Below are 17,335 nucleotides of genomic sequence, written 5' to 3'. Positions count from 1 at the left end.
ATACCGAGAAAGAGGAAATAAGTGCACAGACACAGCTCCTTTCTCCGGATGCGCCGGAAGTAGTCACGGAAAGAGGGGGCGCGCGCGGCGACTAGGCTCCTTTCTCCCAGCGCGGGCCACGCCGAGCCGGAAGTACACACCGAGAAAGAGGAAATAAGTGCACAGACACACAGCTCTTTCCCCCACCCCCCCCCCATGCGCCGGAAGTAGTCATAGAAAGAGGGAGCACGCACGGAGACTAGGCTCCGTTCTCCCAGCGCGGGCCACGCTGAGTCGGAAGTAAACACCGAGAAAGAGGAAGTAAGTGCACTGACACTCAGACAGTCCCCTCCTGGAAGCGCTGGCAACGTGAGCCGGAAGTAGTAGACAGAGGGAAAGAGGAAGTAAATGCACTGACACACAGCTCCTTCCTTTTAGCGCATGAGACGCTGGGCCGGAAGCAGAACGAAAGAAAGACGAGTGAGTGTACCGACACACTGCTCCTTTTTCCACCGGACACATGCTGATCTGGAGGTGTTCTGACACAAGGGAGATGTAGGATACACAGATTCACTTAACACATTTCTCCCACTCCGGTCTGCTGGAAAGAGACTCAAGAACACAGATATGCAGTTCTTTTACATCGATCCCCTACTGTTGTAGTGCCGGGGCAGGCAGCTGCAGGCCCATAAATGAAAAGTCTTATTTGTGTAACTCATTTTTGTAACCTATGCTGACTTGTATTGCCTACCCTTTGCCTGACTTTGTGCATTATCTGCATTGTGTAATTTATTTCTGTAACCTAAGCTGTGAACCTCCTTGTAATCTCTGCGCCCTGTTACCTGCGGGTCTGGTGCACAATACAAATAAAGAAACAAAGTGTAACTGGGAGTGTCTGTCCCAATGCAGGAAAACATCCCCCTTTTATTGACATTGGTGCACGGAGGTCACCTGACACAGTGCCCACACACACCGTAAAATCCTCTTCAACTCTCCTCCAAAAACAACATATAACAGTAACAAACGCTACAGAACATTGTCACTTATTATACTTGTGATTCTCCACCACCTACTTCATCACATAATCTCTCACCCTCTCCGGGTGCTGGCAGACAGTTCCAAAGTCCATGCTGAAGACTTCCCACGGGGCATCTGCAAACGCCAGGGACACGATGGATGGTCCTTTGGCAAGGGATCTCGCTGCTTGGCACCAGAGGCATGCTGCAACATCTTCCACTTTTCTTTCCAATTCCGGGAACCACACCTTCTCGCGGAGCCTCATTGTACGAGTCATCCCGAGGTCGCAAAGTTTAGAGGATTTGGTGCACATGCTGCCCACAAAGAATAGGAGCATTGCCCTCTGAGCTGCATCATCGTCCTCCTTGGCTGTGGCGAAGTACATCTCCAGCCATTCTACCCACATGTCCCACTGTGGCCCGAGGGTGGCGGGGACTCCTGTGACATCAAACTAGGGAACTGGACACCTGGCAAAGCGTGAGAGTCTTCACGGGCTGCACCCGAGCTCCTGCACCCTTCACACCGGGACACAGACAGGGACAGTCTGGCCACGGCTGAGGTGCCTGCTCCGCTGTCGTGGTCTTCCTCCTCCATGTTGGCAGGGCCTTCCATCTGCCTGTGCGATTGGCACAAGCACCCCTGTGGTCTTCTTGGGGCTGCTAGCCGAGGAACTGGGATGCTCTGTGGCAGATGTGTTTAGGTGGTCTAGTTGGGCCAGCTGCCTCCCCTCCCCCGCAGCACGAGCACCCCTGCAGGGCCGCTTACAGGGACGCTAGTACGGCGTCACTGGGGCGCCCCTTGTGGTGAGGGCCTCTTGACTACCCAGCAGTCGTGGTTGTGGGGGGATTGGACCGCACTCTCCTTTATGCTTGGGCCCTCTGGGTACCCCCATGGCTGACTTGGTGGACAGTGGGTGTTGGTGAGTATTTTACAATGGGCCTCATTAGGAGTCCGGCGGTAGCCGTGCCAGTAAATACCGGCACAGCTGCCGTCAGAGTCATTCTTTTTTCTGGCGCCCGGCAATGGGGACCTACCGGGGCATTACAGCCCCGGCGGTCCTGGTAATTCCCTATTGCCGGGCGCCGTAAAAAATTATTCCTCATTCCGATTCGAATGGGAATGGGGAGGATGGATGAAACAGCACCATTCATGAATGGTGCCGGTGCATCCGTCTAGGTCTGCGAGTGGGTGCCGTTCCGCCCGCCAGGTCAGACCTGGCGGGCAGAAAGGTACCCGTCAGCAGACCTCGTAGTTTGCCGGTCCAGTAACAACGGTGCCTGTAGCTTACTGGCACAGTTGTTACCGGACCAGCAAACTTGTAATGAGGCCCACTGTCTTTTTCATATTCCCTTCTTTTTTTCAGGTCTCCCCCATGCTGCAGGTGGTGAGCGGTGTCCTCCCCGTCAGTCCTGGGGGCCGTAGCCCGTTGATGATGCATTGTAGCAAATGCGCCTCGCTCAGGCACATACTTGAGCAACTAGCCTGGGTGTGTAAGATCTAGCAGGCCCAGCAGCAGGAAGCTCCACCTTGCGCCAGCCCTCGGGCTGGTTTATAGTCAAAATGTCGACAAACAAAAATGTCGAAAAAAAACGTCGAAAATAATAATGTCGACATCCTATACTTCTAATGTAAAAAGTCATTTTTTCGAAAAAAAATGTCGACAAAAAAAATGTCACTTAAAACTATCAACACCTCACCCAACACCCCCCTGCCACCACCCCCCCACACCCCCCACCACCACCCTCCCACCCTTCATACTCAACACATTCTAATTATATATTTATTTATTTATTTTTTCAATAAATAAATAACCAAAAAGAGTATCATTTACTATTGGGGGGGGGTGCCCCCCCAACCCCCCCTCACCCAACACCCCCCTGCCACCCCCCCCACACCCTCCCCAACCAACCTCCCACCCCTCATACTCAACACATTCTAATTATATATTTATTTATTTTTTCAATAAATAAATAACCAAAAAGAGTATCATTTACTATGGGGGGGGTCCCCCCCGGGGGGGGTCCCCCCCAACCCTCCCTCACCCAACACCCCCCCTCACCCCCTCCAACCACCCTCCCACCCCTCATACTCAACACATTCTAATTATATATTTATTTATTTATTCTTACAATAAATACAAAATTTCGAAAAAATATCGAAAAAATGTCGACATTTTTGTTTGTCGACATTATTGTTTTTCGACATTTATTTGTCGACATTTTGACTGTCGACATTATGACTGCCCACCCCTCGGGCTGCCCCCTACACTGTGGCTGAGCCTGAAGCTGTCTGGGGCTGCCCGGTGGCGTGGCCGGAAGGATGCGGAGTGCCGGAGCTCCTGCCCTGAACGGCACATCTGGGACTCCCGTTCACCTCGTCAGCAGTTGTTGTAGGCCCGGGGCAGGCAGCTCCCGGCTGATGAATGAAGATGCAAGACGTCTTTCAAGTGTAAACTGGGAGTGTTGGTCCTGAGGCGGGAAGACCGCCCCCTTTTATTTACAGCAGTGCGTGGGGGTCACTATCCACGGTGCCCACACGCACCATAACACCTATTATCAGGCGGCAGTTAGGGGCCACAAAATCGATATGAGGGCAAGTAAAGTGGCAGTCACGGGAGAACAGCTCAAGGGCAACGTGCTTGCCTTGGAGGCAAGGCGACACAGAGCAACACATGTTCGATCCCCCGGTCCGCGCTTAGAAACCTCTGGGTATTAAGCATGTTATAAGAGTCAGCCTTGGTGACGGATGTAATAGCAGGCCACACTGGCAGTTGCATTTAAGTGATTGCCAGAAAGATGCCCATCAAAAAGCGCCAGCCCTAAGGATACTGTTTGAAGGCCGCTTGTTGGATGACACTGAAGTTACGTTCTTATTGGCAGGCTGAAGTTAGTTTCTTCTGTATCAAAAGACACATGCTATGGTTTGTTTTTCAATCAAATGAGAAAACGGAGGCCTTAACAGGACAAGGCCGTGGAGTTGACCAACGCAGGTACACAGGAGACGCTGCCTGATGACTTGGGTCCTTCTTCTCCTTCATCACACTCTTTACATGTGGTGTTCCTGTGGGATCTGTCCTCTCGCCCTGGTTCTTCAATGTCTATCTGGCTCCCTTGCCTCGACTGATCTCTACCTTTTCGTCTAACTTTCAGTGTTAGGTGATGACACGCAGCTCTCTTTCAGGCTACCCTCATTCTCCTCCTCACTCATCCCTGACTGTCTTTCCACTATTCAGGCACCTCTAATGATCTCTGCCTTAATGCCAGTAAAACTGAGATCCTTCTCATTGGCACACCTGCTCCTGCCTTTCCCCTTTCACTCTGGCCGGCCTCCCATGGCTCTGCACCCTCACCATGCAGCTCTAAGCTGGGGGTAAATGCGCTGGGAATTTGCCAATTTTGTCGCAATTACAGCGCAGTAACACCGCCAACGGTAGTTGTGCCAAAAATTCCCCATTGGGCCCAATGGTGAATGGGGAATTCCGAATGGGCCCAATGGGGGATGGGGAATTATCGTTCCACCAAACCTGTGATCTGGCACTAATAGCACTGGGGGTTTGCCGGTAACGCTATTAGCCCTGGCAGTATCCCGGCAGATACCGCCCAACTCTTGATGAGGCCCTTTGAATGACAAAGAGACTTTGGCACTGAAGGCCCTTATACTGAGATGTGAACTGCATCCTTGTGCTAGAGAGGCCAGAGACTGTGCTAAGCTCAAGTGTGCTGCTTTGTTCCGTGCTAAAAACGTGACAAAGGGAAGCTAAAGGCCAGAAGGAAATGACGTATCATTTCTTGAACACAATTCTTTTGCATAACATCGTTTCCCACACTATTTGTATTTAGAAGGATTGGCAATAGGTTTATTAGTATAGGCCCTTTTATTTTGACAGAGACTCCACTAGAACTGCGTTATTATTACTTGATGGTCTTAGCTTGCTCCCATCTTTAGATTTAGGTTTAGATAGGATAGGCGTTCAATCAACTCATTGAAGTTCAATAAACACCCTTGAACTGTGATCACTGTATTACTGTTTGATACCAGGCCTTCCTAACATTCCTAGGCTTATTTGCATTATTGAATGGCAAAACACTTTTGCTAAATACATTGCTGTATATTGCACAAGGTTCTGTATCCTTACACCGTGCATTTAGATCACCCACTAACAAAATGGCGTCATGCGTGGCTTTACCTAACCACTGATCAACTCAATATAATCAAATATTTCTTCAACATTTGTACCACATGGATAGATAGTTAACAGCTAAATTCTACCCCCATTATCCCTTTAATTAGTGGTCAACTCAACTGCCAAAGCAGTTCTATTCTCCCCCTTATGTTGATGTTAAATGATGTTTCACACCAACAATAAGGCCCCTGTAGGGGCACCCTTTATTGCAGGTACTTGATAGAGATGAAACCCATCTCTATGAATAGGGGAGACCAACCATATTTCTAATAGCATTATGACATCGTACTTCAGAAGAGTATCTAATGAACCATTTTCAGACAGTATGTGAGCAAAACCACCTATTCCAACAGGCTAAGGATAGGATTCAATTCTTCTGTGTTCCTTGAGCTGGTAAAAAGCTTTTCAACAATTCCCATCCCTTAGTGTTTTGGTTTACATACTTTGGAGGTGTCATATTTTTTGACCCAGGAGCCTTAGATCTGATCTTTGGCCCACAACAACATTTCTCACAACATCTAGGTGCCGAAGAAAGAGGTGCTTCCCGGTCTAAGGAATAGCTCAAACTAGCTAAAGTAGATTGGTGTGCTCTTAATAAATGTGCAATTTCAGAGAGTGCACAATGAACTCAAGTCTCACCGAAGGCACCACAAAGTCAAAGGGCCTCATTACGGGTTTGGAGGTAGCCATGCCGTCATTACCTTTAAAGTCGTGTCCGGTTCCCGAAAAAAAGGAATTACCGGCCCATTCTGACTTTTGCGGGCCTGGTAATTCCCATTTATGGGACCCGGACCCAGTACATCCCCATTCCCATTTGAGGCCCAATAGGGCTCAAATGGGAATGGTGAGGATGCTAACAACAGACCCGTTAATGATGGGTCTGTTGTTAGCATCCTGGACTGCTCGCGGATGCCGGTATGCATGTCTGGCCAGACCAGACGTGCATACCGCCACCCGCGAGCAAACTCGTAATGTGGTGGCCCGGTATCAACGGTGCCGGTACCTTACTGGCACCGTTCAGACCGCGGCCACCAGGGTTGTAATGAGGCCCAAAGTCTTTTGAATGAAGAATTCTTAGAAATATCATTTTATTTAACAAAAGTAAAAATTTAGAACAAGGTAAGCTTCCTTTTGATGTATCATTGGACATTGGCTCAATGGTAAAGAACCTCTCATCAAGATTCACTTTTACCTCAGCAGGTTTGGCAATATCCATAGGTTAAATGGAGGGCACCTGCACATTGCGCAGTTTAGCTCCTAATCCTTCACACAGCGTAAGCACTTACAGTGTTGCACTCTTACTACCTTGGGAGTAAAATGACGAAGAGTGATCAGCATCGGTACAGATCGCTTCTATACAATCCACATCCTTGTCTTTCACCAGCCAGCTAGTCAGGGTTCCTGGCCCTTCCTGCAGAGGGACTCCCTCCTTCTGGTGTTCCTGGATTTTTGACATGGAGCAAGGAGGTACAGTTGTGGAATTTAAAGGACCCCTATTTGATTCTTTACTCAGAGAGTTAATTGCTGATGCAGCTATAAACCCGTGCTGTTTCCTTCTCTTTGCTAGTTATCTCTCCTTTCACGGCTGGTAAATAATAGAGACACCTTCATTCGTCTCAGGCTCTGGTACTTCGTCAGGTATATCTCCCATATTTGGTAACGGGACCACTGAGGCTGTGCCTGCAATTGTCCTCTCAGGTACACCTTAATTTGAGACTTGCCATTTGTCATATATACTCACGGTGATTTGAAGCAGAGATTGTCCATGTTTTTTTTTTCCTTCTGGATTGTGCCACACAATTCAAGGAGAATTTTTACGGCAAAATGTAATACTCCCAAATTCACACTCTGGTCCCCGGGCTTTCGCTAAAGGCCCTTCTGCCGCTACAGGATAGAAATAACACATTCTCGTCTTCCTCATCCTCCGCATAGTCATGTGACCTCTTATAGTTCTCTGCCACCCGGACTGTCGCTGTTTTGGGGGTCTTCCACCCGTGGCCTCCTTTTGGCACACTCCCGGCTGCCGACCCGATCATGCTGGCAGGTGTCGGGGCTGGGCACAACCGTGAAAAATGATCCTCTTTTCCACACCTCCCACACGTATGTCCTTTGGCTGGTCAATCATGCGCATGTGGGAGGCCCCATCGCACTGAGGGCATAGCGGGGCACCAGACTCTCTCTGTGTCCACTCCCCTTTTCTTGTTGGCCGACCTCCCTGCAATTTGCCCACGGCCGACACCTGTTACGCTCACCTGGTATCCACAGGTATGCCACCCAGCCGAGTTACTCACTGGTATGCCTCTTAGCTTTGCCCTGATGTGGTCTGCGGGGAATGTTCTGCCTGAAAATACAGGAGGACTGTGTTCAAGACTGACCGACTGGGGTAAGTATCCTCCCTCCACCCCTGTGTGATTTCAGTCCCTCTGGCGCCCTCTCCTCACCTTGTGGTAGAATTAGGCATGCTCCGTCCTGCCTTCTTTGCAGGGGCGCGTTGTCTTTCATGGGCAAGTGCAGTCCAGTTACTTCACTGACGCAGTCCTGTTTGATATTGTTCAAGTAGGTCTTACTGCTGTTCTTTAGTTTTGTTGCTATCCTGCATGCCTTTCTTTGTTTAAAATGTCTCTTTTTTCTCCCTTAGGTATGCAGAGCTTCAGCACGGCAAACTGGCTTGGTTGAGCCCCGCTGGTAAATGATGACGCATTAAGAGCACTATGATGTGGTAAGTAAGCGCTATGTGCAGCGCTGCGAAGCCTTGCCTTTGCTAACCTGTGTTTTCCTTCCTTGTAGGTCGTGGTGTTCTTCAGCGCGAGTGGAATGTCCGGAGTGGTGCCAGCCGAGAAGCGACCAGCCAGGTAAGCCTTTTGAGCAGTTTGTAATTTGTAAATGTCTCTACTGCTTTCTTTAATGTTGCCTCTATCTTCCTCTTTCAGGTTGTTCTGTCCGGGAGGCGTGCAGATTCGAGGAAGCTGTTCTCAGTAGCTGCGAATGTTTAAAGATGAAGACTGCAGGTAAGATGCTGCTGCCAATGATGTTCCTTTTGTCTCCTTGCAGGTTCTGCTTCTCCGAGGTTCGAGGGAATAGCTGGACACAGTGAGCGTCACGTTGCAAGCTGCAAAGTAACGCGAAGCGTGTTGCCTTGCTCGGGTGTGGTTTAAATAGCCCCAACAAATAGTCCAGGTAAAGTAGTCCCTAGGCTACCACACCCAAAACACTGGACCGCATAGCTTGGTTCTTAGGAACCAATCTATGTGGATGCGTCCATGTTAGCTGACAATACAATAAAGTATTTCCCAAGCACATTGTTTTTCATGGTGTATGAGCCTGGCGCCATAGGTGCCAGGAATGGCCCCATGAGGGCTTTTGAAGAGGATGCCAGTCTCTAGAGGCCCGAGTCCTGACTCCACCTGGCCAATGGGTTTGCCAGAGGGGGTTTTGGGTGAGGTCGTGGCAGCACCTCCTCCAACTTCACCCGTTGCATGGTGGCTTCCACTGTGAGCCATTTCCTGGAGAGGTTCCTGGAGAGGTTCATGGCCGAGGCTCACACCTCCGCCAGCTCGTGGGCATGGACCAGTTCTATGATTCGGCCGAGGCCCAGCTCTGACTCCCTGAGGACCTGTTTCTGCAGCTTAGCAGAGCTACAACTGTAAATTATCAGAGCCCTGATCTCGTCATCCTTGAAGTGCCCAGAGTGCACGACAATGCGATTCCACGAAGCTTGCCATGAAACTCATTGAGGCTCTCCCCTTCCTCTTGCCTCGCGCCTCTCATCCTGAACCGTTCATAGTCCTGGTTGACCATGGGCATAAAGTACTTGTTTAGTGCTGCAATGGCTACATCATACGACTGGTCCCTGGGTCACAAGGTCTTGAACAGTCTCTGGACAGCCGGGCCAGCTGAATATAGGAGAGTTGGGCGCTTCAACCTGTCCTTGATCTCAACGGCCTTGAAATATACCTCAAGGTTCTCCACCCACACCATCCACCCGGATCCTAGACTGGCAGGTGCACAAACAACATCGAAAGGATACAGGGGCACAAACTGACAATTCTGTCGATACGCCCCTTCATTTTCCTCTTCCCCTATGATGGTTCCTTGATGTAACGCAGTTTGTGATCACTGCTGATGGGCACTTGGTTTGGCTCAGCGAGTTGGGGGTCACTGAGGGCGCACAAGCACTCCTTGTGTAACCGCTACCCTTCTGGGTTCCCTGGATTCCCCACCAGTAACTCCAGGAGACAAGGTGGGTGGTGCCCTGCTGCCCAGTATGTTTGTCTTCCTCTCTCCTGGTAACTCCCCTTTAGGGGAAGAGTAGCTGAGAACTGTGAGGGTTGCTTTGTCCCAATTGGTGATTGCACAGCCTCACTTGCTGCCTGCTCCGTTTACCAGAAGTGAGCGATGCAGGCCCTCTCGTGGCTCCAGCACGTATCGTGGTAGTCCTGTACCTCTAGGAGTAATGCTCCCGAATACATGGAGCCTGTGGCACCGTTGCAAAGTATACAGCCATTCAAATGTGCCGCCGTGCGTTCCACGCTCTCACATTCAGCAGTCTAGTGGTTGCGCAACATGGCAGTCACCTGGAGCTTTTATGTCACTCCCGGTGGTCGGCGCATTGCAACCGCAATGTGGATTCCCTTTACAGCAACCTTAACGCCAGTGTTTATCTCTGTGTTCCACACCAGAAGTCTTTTGGCTTTTTTTCCCTTACTGCTTAGCGGGCGTCTCCGCTCATGCTCTTTCTCAGGTCCTTGTACCCGTTCTCTCCCCGGGTCTCTTCCCTGGTGTTTCTGCTGCCTTCACCTATTATTTCCCTTTCTTCGCTTCCTCCTTCTTTCTCTGGACTGACTTTTGCAGCGCTTCTCTAGGTGCTACCCGTTGTTCTAATCCTACCGCTCTGTACTTTCACGGGCTGCTCCCTTGCAGCTGCTGGCTGGCTTCTCTCCCAGTCCTTCGGCTCACCGCTCTGTACTTTCACAGGCTGCTCCCTTGCAGCTCCTGGCTGGCTTCTCTCCCAGTCCTTCGGCTCAATTCCTAGCCACATTCTCCACACTATACGGAAGAACCATTTCTCGGAATCTACCATCCCGACCGAGCTGTGCTTACCTTCCAGTCTCAATCTTGCCCATTGCTACAGTCTTGTATTGGGGGCATTAAAAACACGCTCTTCCAATTTGGTTTTTTATGCCTACAGAGGCTTTTTCCCCATTCCAGCTATCCTGGAAGCGGGGGCCCAGGTCTGCTGTTTAACCAGTGGTCACTGTGGCTTCCTTCCAGGGCAGGCCTTTTCTCTACAAAAAAAAGAGAGATTACAGTAGCAGAAGAAGACCCTTGAAGACCTACACTGAGACCAGCTCTTCAGACACAGGTGAGGAGGAGTGAGGTCAGTGATTCAGAGGACGAAACAAAGGGATTTGACAGTAGGATACCAGTCATGCGATGTGCTGGTTTATCCACCTTCCTCTTTGCATTCTGTGGGGCTACTGGAGCGGCCCGTCTGCTCCTCCTCCTTGATTCTGTGGGAAGACTGGGGACTCTGCCTTCACCCGGATCGCCTGTACTCTTGTGGTATTGTCCTGGGGGTGGGCACGCCCCCACAGCCTCGCCTGTTTTATCCCGGTGGGCTGGAGAATGCGGCCCGGTGTTGCGCCCCTTTTATTTTTCTTATTGGCCTCCTTTGTCCCCCCGGGGAACGCTGCTAACAGCTGGCTGGGCCGCCACACACACATGGCCTCACACACCATATTCCTTCTTCTCCACTTTGTGGGGAGCGGGCGCGCGAAGACTCGCAGCTCCTTCCGGTACTGCAGGGAGTTGCCAGCTGACCTTGGCGCTCCGCACTTCCACCGCCGTGGGTCCAGAACACTTCAGGCCACACTCACTCGCTTTGTGCGACTGACGCCGCTCCTTCCACTGCTGCAGGCTCGGGACAGTCCAGGCCACGCCCACTCTCTTTGTGCAGCCGACGCTGCTCCTTCCACCACATGGCTGGCACCGCTTCTCAGGTGGCAAACAGGCTTCCAGCAACCCGCACTGTGACACTGTATGAATTGGGGAGGTGGGTAGGAGGCACTCTTCTGAGGCTTCTGCTGTTGATGAAATGCCCACAAAGGAATGGCTAAACACGTGGAAATAGTATTGTAAGGCTAATGTCATCAGTAATAGAACAAATGCAGATGAAACGTTAGTCGTTGCAGTAATAACATAACACCCTGCACTGTTGATCTTGCCAATCACCAATATGTTTGTAGAAAAAGGAAAAATAAATACTAAATATCTAGAATAAGGATGGGTACAGCAAAAGGGTCTTTGGTCCGTAGAAATCCTTTTCGCATGATAACATCCGAGTGTTCATGGAGCCCTAGAACTCTCCTGTCGATAACCGGCGTTCGAATGGTGACGCATGTAAAGACTGGAGGGAGGTGTCTGTACTCCTGCTCTCTATATGGTAGAGGACAGGCACAGAGGACCCCAGCCAAGATTCTCTATTACGGTAGCAATGGACAAGCAATCGAGACCTAGCTTCTCAGGTGGTGATGCAGGCTGGTTCTTAAATACAGTGTAGTTCCGAAGCACCCACAAAGGAATGTCCACACACTGTATTAGTTAAAACACAGTCTTTATATAATTAAGGTTCAAGGTTATATACACAATCACAATAACTCACTTTGTGCTCAGTTAATCTACAATGGCAAATATATACAGTTCTAAGTGGTACCACAATTATTATCAGATTTCATCAAACTGCATCAACTGAACGCTGTTTAAAGCAGGAGCCACGGATCGTCGAGATCCCTCGAAGAAAGTGAACTTGGCGTCGAGGCGGCAGCTTCGGTTCCAGCGGTGCTCGTCGATGAAGGTGTGCAGGGCACCTCGATGTCGATTGTTCAGGACCGCAAAGAGTTTGTGAAGAACTGTGGCCCAGCAAGGGCATCGAATTGTCCGGCATCTCTACCGTTGTTGGGTGGCGGATGCTCCTCATTGTGTCGACAGCCTGGCCTTCTCCGGCGGGATAAGGAGGGTGGTGGTGCGGATGAGCATGTTCGTGAATCAAAAGTCTTAGGCAAAGGAGCGTGCAGCTCCGGTCGTCGATGGCATGGTCAAGTGGTCCCCTCTTCTGGGCAACACAGCTTCGACGGGCCTCCAGTGGTTGTAGCAAACCTGCAAACCCTGGTCGACGACGGTGGACAGAATGTCCAGTGCTTATCTTAGTTCTCCTCGGCAGTCCCAGTTTCCGGTCGGCAGCCTGTCGAGGGTCTGACTTCCAGGGCGCTTCAGCAAAGGTTAGCGGTGCTCGATGGTCCCTTGGAGCACGGGAAGAGGGCACCTAACCAGGTCCTCTCTTGGATCAGTCTCGACGGCTTTCAGCTTTCAAATTTTAGCGAAGGGAGCAAGCAGTCAACCTTCTCCTTCAGGCTCGGCTTCAAGATGAAGCGTCACTTTCAATTTCAGCTTCTGAACGATTTCTAGCAGTGAGAGGCCCCCAAATATACTAGTTGATCTCCCATTCATTCTTCTGGGTCACACTCAGGCAACCAATCCCTCAGAAGGGCATTCAGCAGTCAGTCAGCCATCAGGCATACAGTGCATTCAGGCCATTCTCCTCCCTCTCAGACACTCACAACAAGGAATGAGTATTGGGACAAGTATCCAGCTATTCAACACTACACACTGCATTCATACCAGTTTCAGGCAGGGCTGTCTCAGTCATTGGCCCTCATTCCGAGTGGGGCGGTAAGGGATACCGGGCACTGGTAAGGAGACCAGTGCCGTTAATCCCTTACCGCCCTACTACGAGGTCCCTTAGCGGGTCCCTTCCTTAACGCCTGGTCTGACCAGGTGTTAAGGATGGGACCCATTAAGGGACCTGGGCGCAAATACACACATGCCAACCCTCCTGATTTAGGCGGGAGACTCCCGATTTATCAGCGAAAAATTGGGCTATTTTTCACTGTCTCCCGCCTGAAATAGCTGTAGCCCCAATTCATTCCTATGGGGAAATGTTGGTCTCCCGATTTCCCTTTGGTAATCTCCCTCCTAGCTGTGTCTGAATGTTGGCATTTATGCAAATAACGGGCTTAGCATACGACGGCCCGTTATTTGCACCCTCCCCATTCCCATTGAGCCATATGGGGGCTCAAATGGGAATGGGGACTGGTTTTGTAAATGGGTACTTACCGGTCCCTCCAAGGTCGGAATGGACCGGTAAGTCCCCATTGAACCAAACCGGAGTCGGTACCGGTATGGGAGGCAGTCATGGCGCAAAAACCAGACATCCACAACAAGAAGTGCATATTGGTCACACCCTCCGTTCACCCAGGTCCCACCCACAGGGTGTACCCACCACATACAGTCACTGGGAAGGCTCCAACCAGTCTGGCCTGGATTTCACAACAGCACCATATATGGAACTTCCACCCACAGCCAGGTAGGGGTTAGGGACAGTCAGGGCTTCCCAGGTCTTTGGGAAAACAAGGTAACAGGCAATAGAAAGCAAGAGGCAACAGGGGCCATCTTGGTTCCTATCAGGAATCAACTGATTCCCATGGCAGGGTCTGGGTATCCCAAAATGGAGGATACTCAGAGCACCTGTCATTTTCAGCTCCAGGGGCGGACGGACTCCCTAGCAAGTTCTACAAGGCATACAAGGCGGAGTTGCTCCCTCGCTATCAGCAATGTTAAATAAAGCGCTGGAAAAGGGGAAGCTGCTGGAACCTCTGGTAGAGGCGATTATTATCCCGCTTCTCAATCCTGACAAACCACACATGGACTGCAGGTCGTATAGGCCGCTATCCATGCTTAACCAAGATATCAAAATACTCACGGCAGTGCTGGCGAACAGGCTTGATGTGTATCACACGGTCGAGGCCGAATACAAACAAAACACTGAGACGGCGGTGACTAACATTGAGAACAGTATGAGGATCTGGGCGAGACTCCCCTTAACCATGATGGGGAGGGTGGCATTATTAAAGATGGTGGTGCTGCCTAGGTTGTTGCACTTCTTTGGGAACATACCACATATGATACCCAAGCGATTCTTTGTTAAACTTCAAGGTATATGTAGGGGGTTCATATGGCACAACACCAGAAACAGAATACCACTATGGAAACTGCAAAACACATATGACCGAGGGGGTATTAAATTACTCAATTTCGAGATCTACTATCTGGCCTGCCAACTACAATATGTGGCTAGGTGGTTATCGGAAGACTCGACATCAGAGTCCAGATTGTTGAGGGCTGAATGTGTCCCATTTTTTCTAAAAGAGTGGATATGGGTGCCGAAACCACAGCAAGAGAGGAGGACAAGAATGTTGGACTTGGGATGGAGGATTTGGCGAAGGGCTTGCCAGGTCATGGAGAATCCGGCCAGTTTTCCCCACAGATGCCCCTATCAGCACTGAATGGAGTAGACGGGCAATTGAGGAAGATATGAATGGTGCCGGTGCATCCGTCTAGGTCTGCGAGTGGGTGCCGTTCCGCCCGCCAGGTCAGACCTGGCGGGCAGAAAGGTACCCGTCAGCAGACTTCGTAGTTTGCCGGTCCAGTAACAACGGTGCCTGTAGCTTACTGGCACCGTTGTTACCGGACCAGCAAACTTGTAATGAGGCCCACTGTCTTTTTCGTATTCCCTTCTTTTTTTTCAGGTCTCCCCCATGCTGCGGGTGGTGAGCGGTGTCCTCCCCGTCAGTCCTGGGGGCCGTAGCCCGTTGATGATGCATCGCAGCAAATGCGCCGCGCTCAGGCACATACTTGAGCAACTAGCCTGGGTGTGTAAGAGCTAGCAGGCCCTGCAGCAGGAAGCTCCACCTTGAGCCAGCCCTCGGGCTGCCCCCTACACTGTGGCTGGTCTGGGGCTGCCCGGTGGCGTGGACGGAAGGATGCAGAGTGCCGGAGCTCCTGCCCTGAACGGCACATCTGGGACTCCCGTTCACCTCGTCAGCAGTTGTTGTAGGCCCGGGGCAGGCAGCTCCCGGCTGATGAATGAAGATGCAAGACGTCTTTCAAGTGTAAACTGGGAGTGTTGGTCCTGAGGCGGGAAGACCGCCCCCTTTTTTTTACAGCAGTGCGTGGGGGTCACTATCCACGGTGCCCACACGCACCATAACACCTATTATCAGGCGGCAGTTAGGGGCCACAAAATCGATATGAGGGCAAGTAAAGTGGCAGTCACGGGAGAACAGCTCAAGGGCAACGTGCTTGCCTTGGAGGCAAGGCGACACAGAGCAACACATGTTCGATCCCCCGGTCCGCGCTTAGAAACCTCTGGGTATTAAGCATGTTATAAGAGTCAGCCTTGGTGACGGATGTAATAGCAGGCCACACACTGGCAGTTGCATTTAAGTGATTGCCGGAAAGATGCCCATCAAAAAGCACCAGCCCTAAGGATACTGTTTGAAGGCCGCTTGTTGGATGACACTGAAGTTACGTTCTTATTGGCAAGCTGAAGTTAGTTTCTTCTGTATCAAAAGACACATGCTATGGTTTGTTTTTCAATCAAATGAGAAAACGGAGGCCTTAACAGGACAAGGCCGTGGAGTTGACCAACGCAGGTACGCAGGAGACGCTGCCTGATGACACGTAGCACACAACGCAACTTCTGCCCTTCTGAGCCTTAAGGAACCGAGGATCGGACCCTCTGTGGTAAAGCCCTTGCAGGACAAGGCTGCTGTGCTGAGCAACGCAAGTACACAGGAGACGCTGCCAAATGACATGTAGCACTCAACGCAGCTTCCGCGCTTCTGAGCCTTTAGGAACCGAGGATCGGACCCTCTGCGGCAACGCCCTTGCAGGACAAGGCCACTCTGTTGAGCAAGGCATGAACGAAGGAGACACTGCATGATGACACATAGCACAAAATGCAACGTCCACATTTCCGAGCCTTTAAGAACCAAGGATCAGATCCTCTGCGGCAAAGACCTCGCAGGACAAGGCCTCAGTGTTGAGCGACACAGGTTTTTGGCAGGAAAGGGATCAGAACGGGTTGTGGAATCGAAGAGTGCGAGAATGCAGTGCAGTCATCGATCAGCAGCAAGCGCAAGGTCGCAAAGGTGCGGGTGGAGGGTGCAGCCATTACTGCGCCCTACCAAACTGCCCTACCTCAGATGTAGTTTCCTTTCCAGTGTGTTTTCTTACCTTGCACTGTGTCCTCCGCATCCATTAGGCCCCCCTTTTCTCAAGTGTAACCATACTCTTTTTCTTCCCTTCAACTATGTTTTTCTTGCACTTCTCAAGCATCTCCTGCTCTTTCCTTCCAGGTGAACGCTTGTGGGCCCCTTCAACTACTTTTAGTACTCACTGCCTGTGCTTTTTCTGTTGTTCCCATTACTCTGTTGTAGAAGTTGTTTCCCTATCTTAACCTACTGTTCTTCCCACTGTTGATACACATTACTTGTGTTTTCTGTTGTTCTCTGTACTCCGTTCTAGAATTGTTACCCTACTGTTACCCCACCATTACCTGTTCTAGAATTGTTACCCTACTGTAACCTACTATTGCTAGCCTTTACCCTGTACTTGTGTATCCCTGTGATTCTCCCACTTGGTTTGGCTCAGCGAGTTGGGGGTCACCGAGGGCGCACAAGCACTCCTTGTGTAACCGCTACCCTTCTGGGTTCCCTGGATTCCCCACCAGTAACTCCAGGAGACAAGGTGGGTGGTGCACTGCTGCCCAGTATGTTTGTCTTCTTCTCTCCTGGTAACTCCCCTTTAGGGGAAGAGTAGCTGAGAATTGTGAGGGTTGCTTTGTCCCAATTGGTGATTGCACAGCCTCACTTGCTGCCTGCTCCGTTTACCAGAAGTGAGCGATGCAGGCCCTCTCATGGCTCCAGCACGTATCGTGGTAGTCCTGTACCTCTAGGAGTAATGCTCCCGAATACATGGAGCCTGTGGCACCGTTGCAAAGTATACAGCCATTCAAATGTGCCGCCGTGCTTTCCACGCTCTCACATTCAGCAGTCTAGTGGTTGCGCAACATGGCAGTCACCTGGAGCTTTTATGTCACTCCCGGTGGTCGGCGCATTGGAACCGCAATGTGGATTCCCTTTACAGCAACCTTAACGCTAGTGTTCATCTCTGTGTTCCACACCAGAAGTCTTTTGGCTTTTTTTCCCTTTCTGCTTAGCGGGCGTCTCCGCTCATGCTCTTTCTCAGGTCCTTGTA

This window comes from Ambystoma mexicanum, chromosome 1p, assembly GCF_040938575.1.
Source record: "Ambystoma mexicanum isolate Mex_15411 chromosome 1p, UKY_AmexF1_1, whole genome shotgun sequence".
NCBI lineage: Eukaryota > Metazoa > Chordata > Amphibia > Caudata > Ambystomatidae > Ambystoma > Ambystoma mexicanum.
The sequence above is the reverse complement of the archived record's forward strand: the minus strand, read 5'-3'. Positions refer to the sequence as shown.